This window comes from Onychostruthus taczanowskii, unplaced genomic scaffold, assembly GCF_017590055.1.
Source record: "Onychostruthus taczanowskii isolate IOZ18803 unplaced genomic scaffold, ASM1759005v1 scaffold50, whole genome shotgun sequence".
In the NCBI taxonomy this organism is placed as follows: domain Eukaryota; kingdom Metazoa; phylum Chordata; class Aves; order Passeriformes; family Passeridae; genus Onychostruthus; species Onychostruthus taczanowskii.
In genome coordinates, this window is record NW_024502569.1 from 1323528 (window position 1) to 1341407 (window position 17880).

A 17880-nucleotide genomic window follows, 5' to 3' on the forward strand; every position below is an offset into this window, starting at 1 on the left:
TTATTACCACTGCAGTGTGACCAAGTGGCCCTGCTGATGGTTCTTGTCAGTTAAAATTGGCTCTTCTTCTGTATTTTCTCATGTTTGAATCTTCTGGGCTGTTTTAGGAGGCTTCTTCAAAACTGAGCTTCTGGGCATTAAAAATAGAGGCAATATTTAAAGGCTAATAGTAAAAAATACATTATAGTTATTTTTTTTCATTAAATGCTTTGATATTTACCTACATAGTATAGTAGGTCTGACAAAATGGCATCACTCCCTCTATGGGTCTGGTGTTGCACAAGACCACAGTTAATACTGTGCAATTCTGATGAGCTTCTGGCAGGTGAAAAGGAAGGTTTCTGTGACATCACAAATAGTAATGTGGTACTGACATAAATGGGAATTCCATCCTCCTAATATTTATGTAGTAGGAGAAAAAGAAGAGATCCGTTCTGGGAGCTGAGCACAGCATGGGAAGCATGACCTTAAGCTTCCTTTAAAAAAACCTGAACAGGCTGTCTCTCCACTAACTTCCAATGGTTTGTGTTTAAGTTTTTGAATCTGTGCAGGAAACAGCCCAGTTTCAGCTGGTGCCTCCAACTTTGAAAAATACCAGGACTTATGGATGCAGCACAGGGACATTGGTCTGCCCTTTTGCAAGCTGAGTGGCTTAATTTTCAGCCATTTCCAATCACTTAATCGTCTACTAATGAAAAAGCTACTCACAGAAAAGGTTAATGTGAGATTTCTGTTGGATTTATAGGTCATCAATAAGCAAGTTATTTTAGGCAGTCTACACCAGTGTTGCAAGTTTCCTAAACAACATTCAGAGTTGATTTATTCACTCCACCAGAACTATGAGAAAATAATGAGTAAGGCAGCACTTCTTTCCGCCAATATCACTGTGTATGCTCTGCCCATTTATTTTTTTTTAATGGCAAATGTCCCATTAACAAGTTTGATAGACTAATCCCAGCACTACAGCATCTATATATTAATTGGGGATGGGGCATGCCTAGGACCTCTGTATCCTTCAAAGGTCCCTGCTGAAGTACTGAGACTTTGATTACCTGCCACAGCTTCTCAGAGGACTGTGCTGGTCCCCTCTAGAAATGGAGATGTGACAAGCCAAATCAAATGCTCCCAGGAGATCAGTTTTGGTGTCTCATAGTGGAACATGTGGTTCTGGGCTGGACAGTCCTGGTGAGATTCAATTGGGCAGCAAAGATAACCTGTCAATAGTTGTCATCCTAAGTGCCTTCTGCTATCCCTGGAGAGAGAGACTCTTCTAATATGCAGCTTATTTTCAGAAAAGCAGTGAAAACTGGTCACACAGACTGGTCCTAACAGGCCTTGTTTCCAAGTTTCAATTATGGAGTAAAGTTTTGTCTTCTCTGAGGCTTTTCTTGGCACTTCTGTTCCAAGACAACTTAAGTAAAACTGAAATTGTCATCTACCAGCCTCAGGTTTTTTCATCCAGTATCTGTGACAGAAATAACAATTTTAAAAAATTTGTTTATCAATTTTATTAATTTTCTAGAGCAGAGACTATTTTCTCTAGGATTTGGACTGGTGAATAGCAGAAATCATAGATTAGACCTTGCAAGACAATTAAACATTCCAAAGTATATTTCACTGCTGATCAGGATGGGAACAACTTTGTTAATTTTTTCAAAGCAGGAATTCCTGAAAGAATTCATATAAAAAAATACTTTATTCTAAAATTAGTTTCTGTTGTTTCAGAAAAGGCACTTTATTAATGTTGGCAAAATTACTCCCTGGATTAATTTTTAAAAAAGAGGAACTAGATTATTTGACCTATTATAATGGTTTGGTTTGGTTTGGTTTAGTTTGGTTTGGTTTAGTTTAGTATGGTTTGCTTTGCTTTGCTTTGCTTTGCTTTGGTATGGTTTGGTTTGTTTTGGTATGGTTTGGTTTGGTTTGGTTTGGTTTGGTTTGGTTTGCAATCATTTTTCTCACAGTTCCATGAACAGAATTTTTTAATAAATAGACTTTGAGTAGCTTTAATTTTTATTCCATCCTACCTCCTCACATCTTTCCTCAGCCGAATCTTTTCTCTATGCTAAAACCCCTGCTACATTTAATTTTATTTTGCAGATCAAAATGATTAATTCCCTATGTGCACTAGTCAATAAAATGAATAATGCAGCAATGACACTTTTTACAAAAAGTTCAAAGGATTGCTATGGACTGTTTTGGATTGTTTTATTAAATGAGATACTTATAAAATCTAGTGTATTAATCAACTTTAACAAAATGCAACTAGACAGCAGAGCCATAAACATGCCAAACCAGGACTCTGTGAGCCTCAGCAGAAGACACACCTCAGCAATCTGTTTTGCTCTGATTCAGCCAGTCATTTGGAGCAAACCACTATGTTTAATCCTTTGTTGTTGTTGTTACAGCTCTTTGGTGTGGTATTATCTGAAGAACTGTCTTTAATAAGAGCTGAGTAGCTAATGGAGAAAAATAATATCTCCGACCAAGAGATTTCTCACAGAAGAAACTCTAGATTCAGTTATGATAGCAAATAGTTCTCTTTGACCATACAGTTTATTTCACTGAGGAAATTGTTTTATGTTAAGGTAGTAAAAGAAGCTTGGTGAGGACATCTTTTGCCAAAAAAAGCTGCATTTCTCTGGGGAGCAGTTTTCCAGAATTTTTTTTTTAAGGTTAAACATGGTGACAGACTGAATATTACTTCACAAGATGCTCTGAGGCTAAAATTCAATCCTGTTTCTAGTAACACTTTAAGTAAGATGAAGTGTAAAATGTACAGGTTTTGTCTTTAAATTTTATGTAATATTTAATTTCAGAAGTTTTAAGGTGCAAAATGTTCTAGAAATTATGTACACAGCCTTTTCTTCTTTTGTTTCCTCCGTGGTCTTTCCTTCATAATTGTGATACTTATTTTGTTAAGTACTTTATGGAACTTTGGAAAAAAGGCACTAACATAGGAAATATCCTTGAGTAGATGGAATTAGCTTCATTTGAATGAATGGGGGTTAATTAATTTCTGTCTGAGAATAAACTAATTTTTACTCTTAAAAAGAGACTGAAAATCCACTTAGGAGAAAGAATTATATTAAATACATAGCAGCAAACTGTGGGTTGCACTGACCTATCAAAACTTTACAAACAGTTACTTAGGTGGCTGAAGTAGTTTGAATGAGTTAAACGATCCAAATCTCACCTAAGTCCAAATGCACAAAGAAGCATAAGGCAGTAACTAGCTGAATGGCATTCCCACAAGATCAATTAAAATATTTTCATCTACATTTTGAAATTATACTTTGCTTCCTGATTCCACCTGAATTTAGAATGGCTAAACCCCCTGGAACGTCCTCATATCTTTAGTTCTGAGGTACAATTCAGTAATGCTTTTAAGAATGCTTTTTTAAAATGCTTTTTAATGCTTTTTAAAATTATCCCAGATGTGACTGTAAAATTAGCATTTTGTGATGTATCAGTATTTCTAAAGCCTTCAACCAGCCTCATGAGCCTCTAGGGGCTCACTGGCCAACATTTGTGTTTATTTATGCCCATCACGATCTGCCTTCTGTATGGTCCTTGTGCTTTCCATAGTTCTTTGTGCTGTGCCGTGTTCAGAGTTATAGGCTGTGGGTTCCTTGGGCAGGAACTCATTCCTGTGAATTTACTGCACTTCACACAATAAAGAACAGGTTCTTTATGTGGCATCCTGGCTCTACCACAATATAAATAACTTTTTTTTTTTTTTAAAATATTGGCACAACTGCTTTGAGCCAAAGGAGGAGTCACAAAAAGAGGCAGTGAAGAAGCAAAGATTTCATCACTTTAAAATCATGTAGTGTGAAGCATGCCTTTCTGTAAGATGTTATTCAGAGAAAGCAAGAACAATATTTTGAGAATTCTACTGATTTTTTTTTAAATCCACATCAGCCTACTCTTAAACACATTCTGAATCTTTTAATGTATTGACATAGCAGCAAAAAAATCCTGCCTTAGGCCACATTTTTTAAGCCACAGATCCAACTACAGATATGATGCTTTTAGTAAATTGACAGGGGGAGCTGTAAGAGCAGTTTAGATTATTCATATTATTCGTCTCAGCTCAGAGTTCTCTGAGTCAGCTTTGGTGTTCCCTTATTGGGAGACAGGGCATTGTTAGAAAACACCATTTTGGGGCTAAAGCAACTCTCTCCTGTTATAAAAGCTCTCTGGCACTTACAAATGTTTAGCTCCTTTTAAGAGGGAAGCTCCCTATGCATGCCTGCTAAACCCAGGGTGTTGCTTCTGAGTCATCTTTGCATCAGATCTTAATTCCTGAATTTCTGCTTTAAGTTCTTTAAGCACCAATTAACTCAGATCCTACACGTCCTTGCTTTTGATCCCGGGTTCATCAATGCTGCCTGTTCACTGGCTTCCATCCTGGTTTACATGTGAAAGCAGACCTGTCCTTGCCTGCCAGGGACACTGGGGCCTGGGGAGTGCAAAGACCTGGGGCTGGTGGCTCCCAGTGCTTTGGCCCATGTGCCCCCATCCCACCCAGTGACCTGTGCTGAGAGCAGCCCAGGCTGGGAGTAAAGCAGGACCTTCTTTCCTGGGAGCAGATCTTGTGTTTAACGACATTCATGAACTCAGAAGAAATGAGGCTTTAATGGCAGCAGCAAAAGGGGCTTCTCATTGCCCAGGAGCTGGAACATTTTCTTTCTAGACCCACTGTCTAACACACTGCTCACACTTTTCAGGAAAGTCCATCAGCCACCAGGCTTCAACATTCTCTGTCTGGCATGGGACAATCCTCCTGCCAGCAACAAACACTACTCTGAAAGGGAGATGACATTTACAGGGCTAAAACTATTGAGCAAGGAGGTACTGGGGTCTTTGGCCAGCTGTGAGAAAAATCTCCCTGGAAAGGGAGAGTCCCAGGCCCTGCTCCTTCTCCCACTTATCTATTTTTTGCAGTTTACTGGTGCCACTGAGGCTCATAGTCTTTCTAAGATGGGCTGAGTTATGGCTCCACATGTAACTGTAGAGCATGAACTCACCTATTACCTGACCAGTGCCAGATCACTTAAAGTAACATATAGCTCAAAAATATCAACCTTTACCCTAAATCTAAGGCATTTCCAACTTTCTCTGAAAGCAAGCCTTCGTCTCAATCCAAGTGAACCATCCCCAAGCCCCTCTTTCCCTGTACTAGGCCATTCTGTACTTGAGTCCTTTCCTTTAGACTTTTTGCTCACTTTGCAAGTCAAGACAGAGATGCCTGATAACAGATGCTGTTCATGTTCAGCAAGTTTACAAATCCATGATCCAGGAACCTCCAGAGTCAAGCAGCTTGGCCTGCTGAAGGCACCTGTGCCTGACCTCCTGCCTGGCTCTGGGCTGCCCTGAGGGCTGTTCCTAGAGGTGGTGGGAGGTTATGGGCCATGGGCTCATGCTACACGGAGAGTCCTGTCCCTGTTTGCAAAGTCTCACTCACTGCAGAGCACCCACCAAGAGAAGGGAAACATCAGGAGCACCAAGGTGTTTGACATAAATAGGACAAAGGAAATCTGAAGGGGTTTCTCTGCATCACTAGTGGTCATTTTACCTCTGCTGCCCCAGCAAGTTCTGCAGGCCAGAGACACTTCTAAGCTCCTCTGCACTTCTGTGGCAGAGAGGGGAAAAATAGAAGGTATTTAATTTAGCCACTGTTTCTGGCGAAATGTAGAAGCACCTAGTGTTTTGAAATTCCTAAGTCTCATACCAGCTGTTACAGAGTGAGAGGCACTCAGCATTGCTGAATTCGTAACAACAGGCACACACACATGTGACTACTTATCTTCACTTGTGTACTTCTGTTTGTCATAAGCTCCTCAAATATGCATTAGTGAGGCACACCTCCATATGGAAAATGTTGCACAAAATAAGGCTATCAAGTTTTCTTGAAACAAGGGGAAACGGAGAATTCAAAAATCTTGAAATTAGTATAATTTTATTTCTTTAATTACCTATCAGAGTAAAATGAAATCTGGCCTCACAAATATTCATTTGAGACAAAATGGTGTTTGATAAGGAGCATTTACACTAATTGTCATGACCATGTATGAACAGAGTACTCATGCTTGAGGGAACCATCCTTGTCACCTTTTTAATACCCCTTAAAATAGACCTTTCACAGTCTGGTAGGCACTTCTGCAGTAGCATTTAAACCGTCTCTGAAGAATTGCTTTCATATGCACTGACTGACACCAATACATAAAAACTGTCCCAAAACAAACTCTGAAAGTTAGTACTCCGATTATTTTATCTTGCTTGCACAGGTTGAGGTTCATAACTGAAAGAGTTACTTTGGACACACACAGTACTGACAATGTCTTCAGCCTGAAGGATGACAGTGAATGGTGGACACTGCTGCTTTCCCATATATCTACATTGTATAGGGAAATGGGGTGGGGTAAGGAGGCTTTGTAGCAGTAAACACATAGCAGGTAAAATCACTGGCACCCTGCATCTTGCTCTGAGGAAACTCAGCAGTATCTCAGGTAGAAGCTCATAAAAGCCTTCTACTTGCCTCTACCCTCACAGGTATGGTGTTTATTTAGGGTACTTTCAAATATCTTTGGAATTGTTTATGCAAGCTAACATTTCTTTACTTAGCTGAAGGTCATCTATGACAAGAATTTAAATGTGATGTTGCCAGGTAGGTACTGCATCCAAATTAAAGACAAACTGAACCTTTTGCAAAATTGCACAACTAGATGTAAATAACTCACAGAGAATAATTTAAATTATTTGTTAATTTCTTTTCACAGCACCCAGTCAAAGATTACCATGTCTTGTTTCACCATTGCCTTTCCTGTATTGCCACATGCTTGGCTGCCTGTCTTGTGTGCAGGGTGCAGCAGGAAATCCCCAGATACAGAATGGTAGGGACAAGTCATTAAAATCCGTATGGTAATATACATTTTCAGCAGGAGCAAAGTGAAGGTCTGTCAAGCAGCTCTCAGTCTGGTACTTGTCAACATCTCACTGCAATGGACGCTCCTAGCAATATAAAATCACAACAGCCTTCCCAATGGTTTAAAGGGATGACAGTAGTGTATTATAGCAAATACATGGGGAGTACCAGCCCAGGTTGTCTTATAAGCAGAGTCCTTGCCTGGGTATTTGCATATGTGCAAATATTCCATTAGCATATGAGATGTTATGTTTTAAGAATATCAATGTTATGTTTGCCCAATTATCCAATCACAAATAAAAGGCCATATGCTGAAAAGCAATGGGAAAAGGTTAATAAGTATGTTAAGCTGTAAATATAAGCAATTTTAGAGTGGTGTTATAATTTTCTCTATGTTTATACACAATCTGACTCTGATCAAGATAGTTAATTTTTGTCTGCTGGAGCAACTGAAATTTTAAATTATTACATGTTTCCCTAGGACATGAAATAGAACGACGCAGACACTTGATTCTCCAAGGTGACAAAGAGGGCAGTTTAATTCTGACTCCAACATTTATAGATTTCCAAAAGTGACAGTGGATTGGAAGGCGAAAGTGCCACCTCTCCAATGACACTGGACAATCCAACCGTCTATCAAATTTCTCCTCTTCCAGAAAAGAATGCAAAACAATAAATTATTTTCAGAAAGTTCATGAGAAAGTTCGTTACAATAATGTAAATATCAGAGGGCTTAGAAAAACTCAGAAGAACAGGGCGACAATTACAAATCGTCATTTGTCCATTTATTTGTTATCATGCAGCCTATTTATTGAGCTCAGAGCATGGTTTTTCTAGGGCTTGTTGAAGCCTTGAGGACATCTTTTTTTGGGAAGTGGCACAGCTAATTTTCCCCTTATTGTGCATCCTTGCGTTGTTTCTACACAGGGCTCTGATTTTCCCCAGAAAAGACTAAAAGTAACTGCTTTTCACTGCTTTTGGAAATCATCTTGCAAAGTGTGGCTTGACTAAAGCAGTGCAGCCCTGTGGTTAATAATACATGGTGCCTTTGTGGCTGCAGGCACTGCCACGTGTTCACATAACTTCTGGCGATGAAAGATGAACAAGACCGATTCCGTGTTTCCCCACCAGCAAAAAGCATAAAACCTGTTCATTCACTGCAGTTCACAGGGAGAGAGGTGGCAGAGAAAAACCTGTCAGCAGTAAGTGCCCTGGTGTGCGTGGCCAGAGGCAGTGACTTTGCTGGTCCCTTGTCATGGCCACTCTGCCTGCTGTAGGTGGTTTGCAATTTATGCCTGGATGAGGTGAGCAGGGAAGTCTGTATTTCATACAGCTGCTTTGCCCTGTCATCATTTTGGCTTGGGGAGCCAAAGTTGCATTAGTTATAGTCTTTTACCATTTTTAAGCTTCTTTTAAAAACAGTGGGAATGAGGACATGTATTTTTAAAAAAGCCAGAGAGAGCTTGAAGTTTTGAAATCAGAGTGTTTACTGCCAGACACATTTTCCCTTTGGAGAAACACACTTTAGAAGTGGCTCACATTTTACAAAAGGAAAGGCCTGTGGCTTTTTGAAGATCAATCCTCCTTATATATTTAGTGATAAAAACAGGAAAAAATTTAGCCTTAAGCTGTTTGGAGCATTAGGGTAGGAAGGCACTGAGTGTTTAAACTTAGACCATTTGTTCTACCTTTTTTTTGAGAAGAGAGGTAACAAAACCATCAAATATTTACTTCTTTTTATACTTTTAAACTAAATATTACTAATGTGGTGGCTGTTCCTCAGTGTTAAAATAATACTTTATTTCTAGCATTACAAATATACACTAACACTTTAGACTGGTATGATTTACAGTGTCTTAGCTTCAGGAAAAACTGATACACTAAGATGGCACAGGCATCCTCAGTCACAAGAGGGTCTCTAAAAAAGTACATGCAATATGCACAGATGAACACATCACATTTTTAATGACAGAAAATTGAAACTCAACTTGTAGCACTTCTAAAACTCAGTCAAAGCAACTAGTCTTTTTTTCTTGTCACAAAGGGGAAAAAATTACTAATTTTGCTACTCTCTGATATCTGAATTAATGAATTACAGCACTCTGAAGGAAAGAAAATCTCTCTTACATTAACACAAAAGTTTGTACTCATAAAAATTAAGGTGAAACACACCATCTCTGTCAGAGATTCATTTATTTGAATTAAGTGGCAGAGGCTCTTGCCTGGCCAGGGGAGGGTGTTGATCATTTGATTTAATGCTTGTATGCTGTGTGGAACCTGGACATAACCATTCTGCTTGTTTAAGGGACTCAGTAACAAAATTTGCAACAATTCCATGTTTCCATGGAAATCAGATTAAATTAATTTCATGTTTGTGTGAGCCTCATCCTGCTAGGCAATTGACATGCCATTTGATTAAGATTTCTACTTATCTTTTGTTTTATTTTTAAAGGTTAGAAAGAAATGGCTTATATAGGAAAGAAAAAGTAAAGAAATAATTATCCTGCACTTTTGCTTTATATAGCTGTTAGACTGTATATAAAGTGTTTCAGGTATTGGTTTCTACTCCAAATCACTTTTTTTTTCTGAAAAAAATCAATCCAGCTCTTCTTTATTTGTAAACTAAACTTCAGATATAGCAGACCCTTCAAAATTTCTAGGAGCATTTGCTAGTGGATTGCATAATTTTTGCATGATGGGTTGCTTATTAGCGATTTTGTTCCATAAACTCGTGGAAACACCCCAGGCAGTTTCAGTCTGCATAGAGGAAAGATGCCACAGGTGGAGAAAATCTCATTAAGTCTCATAAAACAGCATAAGAAACCAAACTTATGAAGGCTCCAGGGAATAGCTTCAAATATGACCTCTGAACTTGGCATATGGTTATTGCAGATATATATAAAGACCTGAGATACTCTTTGGATACCCCCAAAAAAAAGTGTATCACAGCAGTGTGCCTCAGCTCCACTGCTTCATTATTTGTGAGACCTAGGCTAGTAGGCTTAGAGCTAGTTTAGATATTTTTAGACTACCTATGTCAAACCACCTGAAATGTTTGAGTTTATACAAAAAGAAGAGCTGTTATTTGATAAAAAAGTAACCCATTCTATGGGGAAGGAACACCTGATACCATGAATCTCTATAATTTAGCATGCAAAACAAGAAATCAGCCTGAGTAGAAATTTGAAATTAAAGAACTGAGACTAGAAAACAGATGACTATAACTAATTATTGGGAGAGCTCAAATAACAGGAGAAGAAATAACCTAAAGGCAAAAAGGGAATTTGTTCAAAATAGCTATTCAGGCCTCAGATATGTATCTTGGCTTAAGAAACAGTTCCTTTTGTACCTAAATAAAACTCTGAGCATCTCTAAAGCAGCTGTCATTAAGTATTGCTGGATGTTTTGCCTTTGCCTGGTTTATTTAGGAAAAAAAATACAAAACAAAGCTTATCCCCCAAATAGAAGAATTTGAAAGAACTATGAGATTCTGTCAAATTAACTGAATACTTAAAAATATAATTTGAAAAATCACATGGAAGAACAAGAGATAGAAAGGCTGAAAATATTGAAGTATTCATCTGTGCACTTTATGCTCAAACACTTTCTTCTGAAAGCTTTGAAAATTAATCAAAAGGAGTAAATATCTCCCAACATAAATATTCTTTTTTAGTTTGTTTTGGTTTTTTGATTAAACAAAAATGCATGGGTTATCCACCAGAAATATGTTGGTTTTGTAAGGAGGAGTTCTTGTATCAAAAAGTGTTACTTGACCAAAACTGTTTAAGTGAGATTCGTTTTGGCCTTTCTGCACATAGAGATAGGGATCACAGGAGGTTCCTCTGCAATAACTTTTGTTCCCTCTGAAATAACTGATCTTCACTGCAGCTGACACAGTCCTCCCTTGCTGTCCATTTATATCTCATGGACCCAGCAGGTCTTGAGAGGAGGGGATGCCCGGCAGCACAGCCTTTGTAGTAATTGACATTTATTGCAGGGTCACCATTTCTTTAGCATTCATTACAGACACTGATTAGAGAGGGTGATAAAGACATTGCTGGAGATCAAAGCCCACCTTGGAAAAAAAAAAACCATGCAAAGTAGCATTTTAAATGGATGCATCTATTTAATCTATTTGCTGCTGATATTTTCATACACATGGTTTAGTGATATTAGATTCAGAAGGTCTAGCAGAGGCTTTAATTTACTTCAGTTCTGGTCTAATAGGCATAAAGACACAGAGGATTCTGAAATACTGAACTCAGAGGTACTCTGATAAACCTTTGTACTCATAATAACAAGAGCTGGTGTGAGCCTATACAATTTAAAACTAATTGCCCAGCCAAGGTGCTCATTACCATATTGATGCAGTTCATAAATCAAAGCCCTGCCTATTCAAGCTGTTTACTAGTCTTGCATTAAGCAGTGTATTTCAACTGAGAAAAGTAGCATGTTGCCAAAACACTGCAGAAACTTTAAAAGACTGATAGGAGTGCAAACCTGGGGAGCTGAAGTGCCACAAACCTGGCACTAAAGTGCTTGTTCTTGTTTGTTTTCTGAGTATGTTCTGATCTAGCCTTAAAAGTTTCCCTAATAACGTACTGGAGCACAGAAACAGGTCCTTAAACAGCAGGGAGCTGCTGGCAATTTTTATCAATTTGGCTTCCTACAGCAGCTTCTTTGCTCAAGCAGAAGACTAACACATGTTTTTTTGGAAGCAAAACATTACCTATGCCAGCTGAATTGAGGTGCATACATTAAGAATGCAGAGAATGCAGGCTTTTTGTATAGGGAAAGGAGAGATTAAGGCTCTTAACTAAGAAACCTAAGTCATCAAAATTAGGTGCCTGAAGTTAAATTCTTTGAATAGCCTACTGAGGAATCTAAAAGCGCAATTCATCTGCCTAAACAAGTGCCTACCTGCAGGTGCCAAGCAGTGCCCCTGAGAGTCTTGCTGTCCTACGCCATCCACGCAGTAGGTATGTCAGAGGAGTTGGAGATTTGCACCTCTCTGAGCTGCCAGCTGAAGGCCAAGTGGGTTGGTGTAGGATGTCTCAAAGGATATTAGAAGCCTGTGTTTAGGCTAGTCAGTTTAGGTAGAATTTACCTGGTTTCCCTTCAGGTATTCAGCCAGCTGGCTTAGGTATCAGAAACAATCAGGGCTTGTAATCAGGATTAATGTACTTGGGTGGAGTTCAGAAGCTGCAGGGGTCTGGCTGCTTCCCACTCTCTAGACTGGCTGGTTTCAGAGCAAGTGAGGCAGTTCTTATCCCAAATACCACTGTCCTGTGAGTTATTTTTCTCTCTGTACTGTGCTCAGAAAACAGCAAGAGAGACATATTTTCATGTGGTTTCTTCTGGAATGAGTGTAGTAGCTCCTGGTGGCTGCTGGGGCATCTCTTCCTCTGCGCCAGGCTTTCACCCCTGTATTGGCCATGGCCATGGTGGCAAGGACAGAGGGTGCTGAAGCAAGAGTCAAGGCATCAAGGTTACTTTGAAGATCAGGACCAGAACTTGAAATTGAACTTGTGGGTATAAAGGAATCTTGAAGCAGAAGCAGTGCATTTAAGAGTTACTGAAGGGTGTTGGAGTTGTTGGGGGAATTTAATGGATTATGGGAAAATCAGAAGCTTGGAGAGGTACAGGGGGTTACTTAAGATTATCTTTTTATCCTTGTTTAAGAGGATAGTTGAAGGGTAAAAGGGTACATATTTCTAGTGCAACACTCTTCCATAAACAATATCAGCAAGAAGAGTTCATCCTATTAAAACAAGTGCTGATCTTGTTATGATGCCTGATGAAGCCTCAGTCTCTTATGTTCTTTGTGTAAATTCAATCATGACAATTAGTAAATAAAACATTTTTTACAGATGGAAGATGCAAAGTAATTAAGAGAATACTTTAGTGATAGAGAAATTTTGATTCCAGCTTACAACTCTGCTGGGTGTGTGGTCGTAGCAGATGCAAGTGTCAAATTCCTTATATGCACATTGTGAATAATAATAGTTAAAACTGAAATTAATATGAACTGATACTTTCTCATGAAGGCACCGAAGACAGTGATATAGGGGTTTTTTTCAGAGGAGTTATGAACCATACAAAACCAGACCATACCAGTTTCTGACCCTGTGAATTGTCAAAATAACTTCTTTTGGCTGCTAGTTGGTGTCACAGGTTCAGCAGAGATTTCTCAGAAGGATATGTACAATTTTAGAAGACGCAGGCTGAGAAAGATCATTTTTTGTTGACAAACAGTTTTGAATAGAGAAAAGCTAAACAGAAAAGAAAAAAAACCAAACTAAAACCAAGCTGCTGTTATTTACCTAACTTGCAGAGTGAGAAGCGGTTTTCTTATGTAATTTCTCTTTCAGGAGCTTAAAAATAAAAAGATATTAATAGAACTGTGTTATGTAACTAAATGTTATCATTGATATCCTTCAATATGAAAAAAAATTTGGTCCTTCCAGCTTCTTTCCACTTGTACAAAATGAAGATTAATTTCCAAACAGTCCATTGAGCATCCCGTGAACATACATGATGGAATTCACTTTAAAAGCTGAAGGAACAGGAAGGAGAAGCAGCTCATGCCTTTGTGTCTTTGCTTGCAGAACGGATGTTTCTTGCCTTTGGCGTGGACTGGCAGCTTAGATAAAAACCTGGGATCTTACCAATGTGAATCTCATCAGCCTAAGGGACACAGACATTTTTTTTTCCTATGTGGTTTATGCGGTGTTTTTTTAAAAACATTTATCAGGCATTGGCTCATGTTGGAGCTTGTGCTTATGAATCGTGTCCATGTATGGCTGGCTATTCTTCCTGTTCCACATCCTATATAAAAACAAAGCCAAAGTATTCTAGGGCAATATCTTTACATAAGGTTTAATTTCTCAAGCGATTCAGAGTGGAATCTTAAATCACTCAAAATTGTCTTCTAAAAGCATCCTCCGGCCAATATCTCATCAGGAGATTGATGGTACATTTCATACTTGTGAAACAAGGTACATGAGGCAGAACAGGGAATACCAAAGTAACACATTGAATGCAGTGGTAAAAGGTGCCTATTGGCAGAAGGAGAGACAGGTCTTGTTCTTTGAAGACACTGTACCGCTGCTCACACATTCCTGCCATTTGGTTTTGCTCAAGATTGTAACCATGCTATTTACGGGCTGCACAGAGCAGAAAGATTTGCAAAATCAAGGTCCACTTTATGTAAACTAACTAGAAATAAACACTGCCCATGGATCTAAGCTCTTAGAAAGGGCAACAGTCTTACTGCAGAGGGTATTTTCTCACCTTATTTGCAATTACCATGTGGTGTAAGGTGACAATGACAGTGCCTTTGGAAATGCTGGTTTAGGCAGAAATACAATTGAGTCAGCATACTGGTAAGATGTTAGTGCCTGTGCTGGGTTAAACTCAGCCTCAGGCGCAGCTAATAGCACAAAGTGTGTCAACAACTCCTCTCATAGCAGTTTTTCCTCCTGTACACTGCAAGTAGGTCCAGCTGTAAATAAATTGCTGACATTGCTCTGTTTGTTGAGAGGGAGCTTGGAAAACAGCACATCTGCCACCAACAGTTGCAGCTAAGACAAACATAAATGTAAGCACTATTAAACTAACAAAGGGTCTCTTTATCATTTTAGTTTATTGCATTTGAGGAGGTATTTTACATTCCTTAGCAATGAGAATGAGCTTCTGACACAGTGGAGGTGGGGGCAGTGATGGCAAAGCTGGTGGTAGGCACACCTGGTAGTGCAGCTGTCCTGGGATCATGAACACTTTGAATTGAGACAACCCTCACCAAAGTGTCACATAAAGTAAGTCCTGAAAAATGGCTGCCTCAAGAAGTCGCTTCATTTGCTGACTGACTCATTCATAACTATGCCAAATTTTTTGCTGAATAAAATACTGCTTAACTTCAGTGAAGGCAATCAGGAGCACGAGGTGTAAGAGATACCAGCATCTCAGTGCCACCTCCTTCACTCGCTGAAATGAGTCAGAATGGAAGTAGATGTCGCAGCATCTGTGCCAAGATACACAAGTATCTGTGCCTCAAGGATATCTCAAGGTGAAAAATGTAATCTACAGCTACAAGCCTGAGTACATGAATACATCCATTACACAAGTAGAAGGGTATTGCAGCATTTTAATTTTTGCTTTTTGCCCTGTTCAAAAGCAATATAGAGAAACACTTCCAAAATTTAACTATAACTCAAAGACTTCTCATCCCATGTTTCCAGTGACAATACAGCCCTTCTCCTTTCCAGGTTAGATTTGCAAATAACTGATTTATAATCATACTCAGAGGCTCATGTGTCCAATAACTTGCACTACAACTACATTTTGCAGCGTATGCAGAAGTCTGTCTGCAAGCTATGATTCTATTAATATATATAAAAGGAAAGACTTGTAAAGCTTTGGCAGCAAATGTAGGTCTTGACGAAACATAGGCAAAAAATCATTAGAATTTGCAAGTGACAAGGAAGCTAATTTTGGTACTGCTTTACACTGGCTTTATACTACATCAAAAGGTATTTTACTGCCTACCTTTTCAAAATCTGACAGCATCCATACTCGAGCAGTGGGAGCCTGACTCCAGGTGCTCCAGGTGATAAAGCAAAGCACGATGTTAAGGTCTGGCATAATGTGAAGAATGAGGTCATGCTGTATTTTTAGAAATGCCTGGTGATCCTATGAAGCATGCTCTTACTCTCTCTTTTTATTTTTTTCCTCCCCCTCTCCTTTTTTTATGTCTTTTTCTGTGAATAATTCGGCCAATGCTTGCAGAAGGCTGTTTTCGCCCCAGGGATTCTCACACATACTTCTGTTGACAGAGGTCTTGTGCAGCGAGGAAGCTGAAATGTCTTTTGTTAAGGATCTGCTCACTTCTTTTTCTGTTCTGCCCCAATGCTTGGAGGATCTTTTGGCTACTCACGCAGTTTCTGTTGTTACGCTTATGGGAATTAACTGAATTGAAAAATATGGGGTTACCTTGCAAAACAGGTAAAATGATCATCAAGAAAAAATCCTAATCTTGTCATTTTCTCTAAGTCTATGTATCTTGCATTCTGTTGCCTCGTTTGCTTAGTTCTTCAGGGGAATATTGTGTAAGTCAATAGAAAATACTAAGCAAAGTCATTGTGAAAGGGAAAAAAATGCACTAGGGCCTGAGAGGCAGGAGCTTTTTATTTTAGATGAATGGTGTATTGTTCCAGCCAATATTAGGACTTGATTTGCTGGTTTACTATGTCAGTTCAGATTCAAATTGAATTTAAACTGAAAAAGTTACATGTATTCACATGATTCACATGTAACGTCAAAATACATAATGGGTATTGAAATGCACTAATTTAAGCCATGTTTGAAAAGTTGCTTTAGGTGACTTGCTGTTGGAATAATGCTATGAAATAAATCATAATAATTTGATTTTAGGCAAAGGGGAGTCAAGCCAGTAGAGCATGATACACAGAAGTTGATCTGTGAGGCTTCACATACACACTTGCATGTGCCAGACTATATGAGAACTTCCTTTCCATGGCATGCCACTGGCTATATCAAAAATCTGTAGTAATTTACTGCTGATTTGTAAGGATTTTTCATTAATAAATAACATTCTATTTGTAAGTTTTAAACTCACTTGTGTGAACAGCTGAAGTTGCTACACTCAGATATGCATTTCACATTTAGCAAAAAATAATCCTGTATGCTTTTTAATGTTTTTGCTGTTACTAATGCTCCTTGGAGTCAGTTCTGGTTGGACAGTTATCTCTGGTAGCCCTGAATTACCTTTTTAGTTGAAAAACCTACATATACTTTCATTATTCCGCATCCTTATCTACACTAGCTTCCACCAGTAGAGCTAATGCTACAGTGTATATTTAGAACTATGTATGCATACAAAAGTAATCTCCCTATTTATAAAGCCTTGAAGAGCTTTTCCAGAAAGATTACTAGTTTTCAGAACTTGCATGTGCATGCATTCATCATTGTGGTGAGAATTACATTCTTTTGCAGGACTGTCTCAGAGGGCCTTTTGTGACATGTACAGATTTAGCTCTGAATGTTGAGAGCACTCTGAGTTACAAATTTTGCTATGGGTAGGATTTCTAAATTCTTTGCTTTGCCAAGATTGCTCCATTTTTAGGAGCTAGAAATGTCTATGTGTCACTCTATGAATATGGAATTTAGTATTTTACATTAAAGTGTGGCGTTTTTCATAGTCACTGCTAGATTGAGTAAAAAGATAATGTTGCACAGGATGAACAAGGGTAAACTGACATTCTTCTCACCACTTCCTCCTCAGAGATTGCTTGCCATACTTGCACAAAACCAGCCTGCTTTTGCATACTTGATTTGTTCCAGTCTCATCCCAGGAAAAATAAAAAGTACAATAGAATAGCAAATCCAGTAAACAGAAAAAACCTTTCATGATTTTTGCAATTAAACTGTAAAAATTACAGCTTTACATCATATCCTGTAAAAACCAATACTCATTTGAGAGAAATAACTTAGCAAAGTTTTAAAAGAAGTTGGATATTGATTTTAAATGCTAGTAATATAGAGTTATATAGAGAGATAATGAAAAATACAATATTTTGGATGATAATTAATGTTCAGGAGTCTAAAGCATTATCCTAAAGTACTAGAAATAAAAAATATATAATTCACTTATCCTGGGCATGCCTACTGCAGAATTTGATGTACAAGGCAGAAACTGATACACAGGAAGGTCCACCTAAATATGAGGTAGAACTCCTTTATTGTGTAATAACTTCTTTATTCTCTATTGTTCTAGTTTCTGTGACTAGAATAGATTGCCAGGGAGGCAACAGGGAGTTTGTGGAATCTCTCCCTCACTGGAGATATTCAACAAGTGCCTGGACACAATCCTGTGCCATGTGCTCCAGGATGGACCTGCTTGTGGAGGGAGGTTGGACCAGATAATCCCC

The 17880-nt window shown here is 38.6% G+C and overlaps 1 protein-coding gene across 3 annotated transcripts in view; it reads left to right on the plus strand.

Moving 5' to 3' along the window:
* The window catches only part of STARD13 (StAR related lipid transfer domain containing 13), a 286278-nt gene that overhangs the window by 24194 nt on the left and 244204 nt on the right, over positions 1-17880 (plus strand). Inside the window, exon 1 of one of the 3 annotated variants that reach the window (XM_041416097.1) lies at positions 15792-15934. The exons of the other annotated variants lie outside the window; for them this stretch is intronic. The gene's annotated coding sequence lies outside the window, so the exon portion shown is untranslated. Of the gene's footprint in view, positions 1-15791; positions 15935-17880 lie in introns of those variants that run through there. 3 annotated transcript variants of the gene reach the window in all.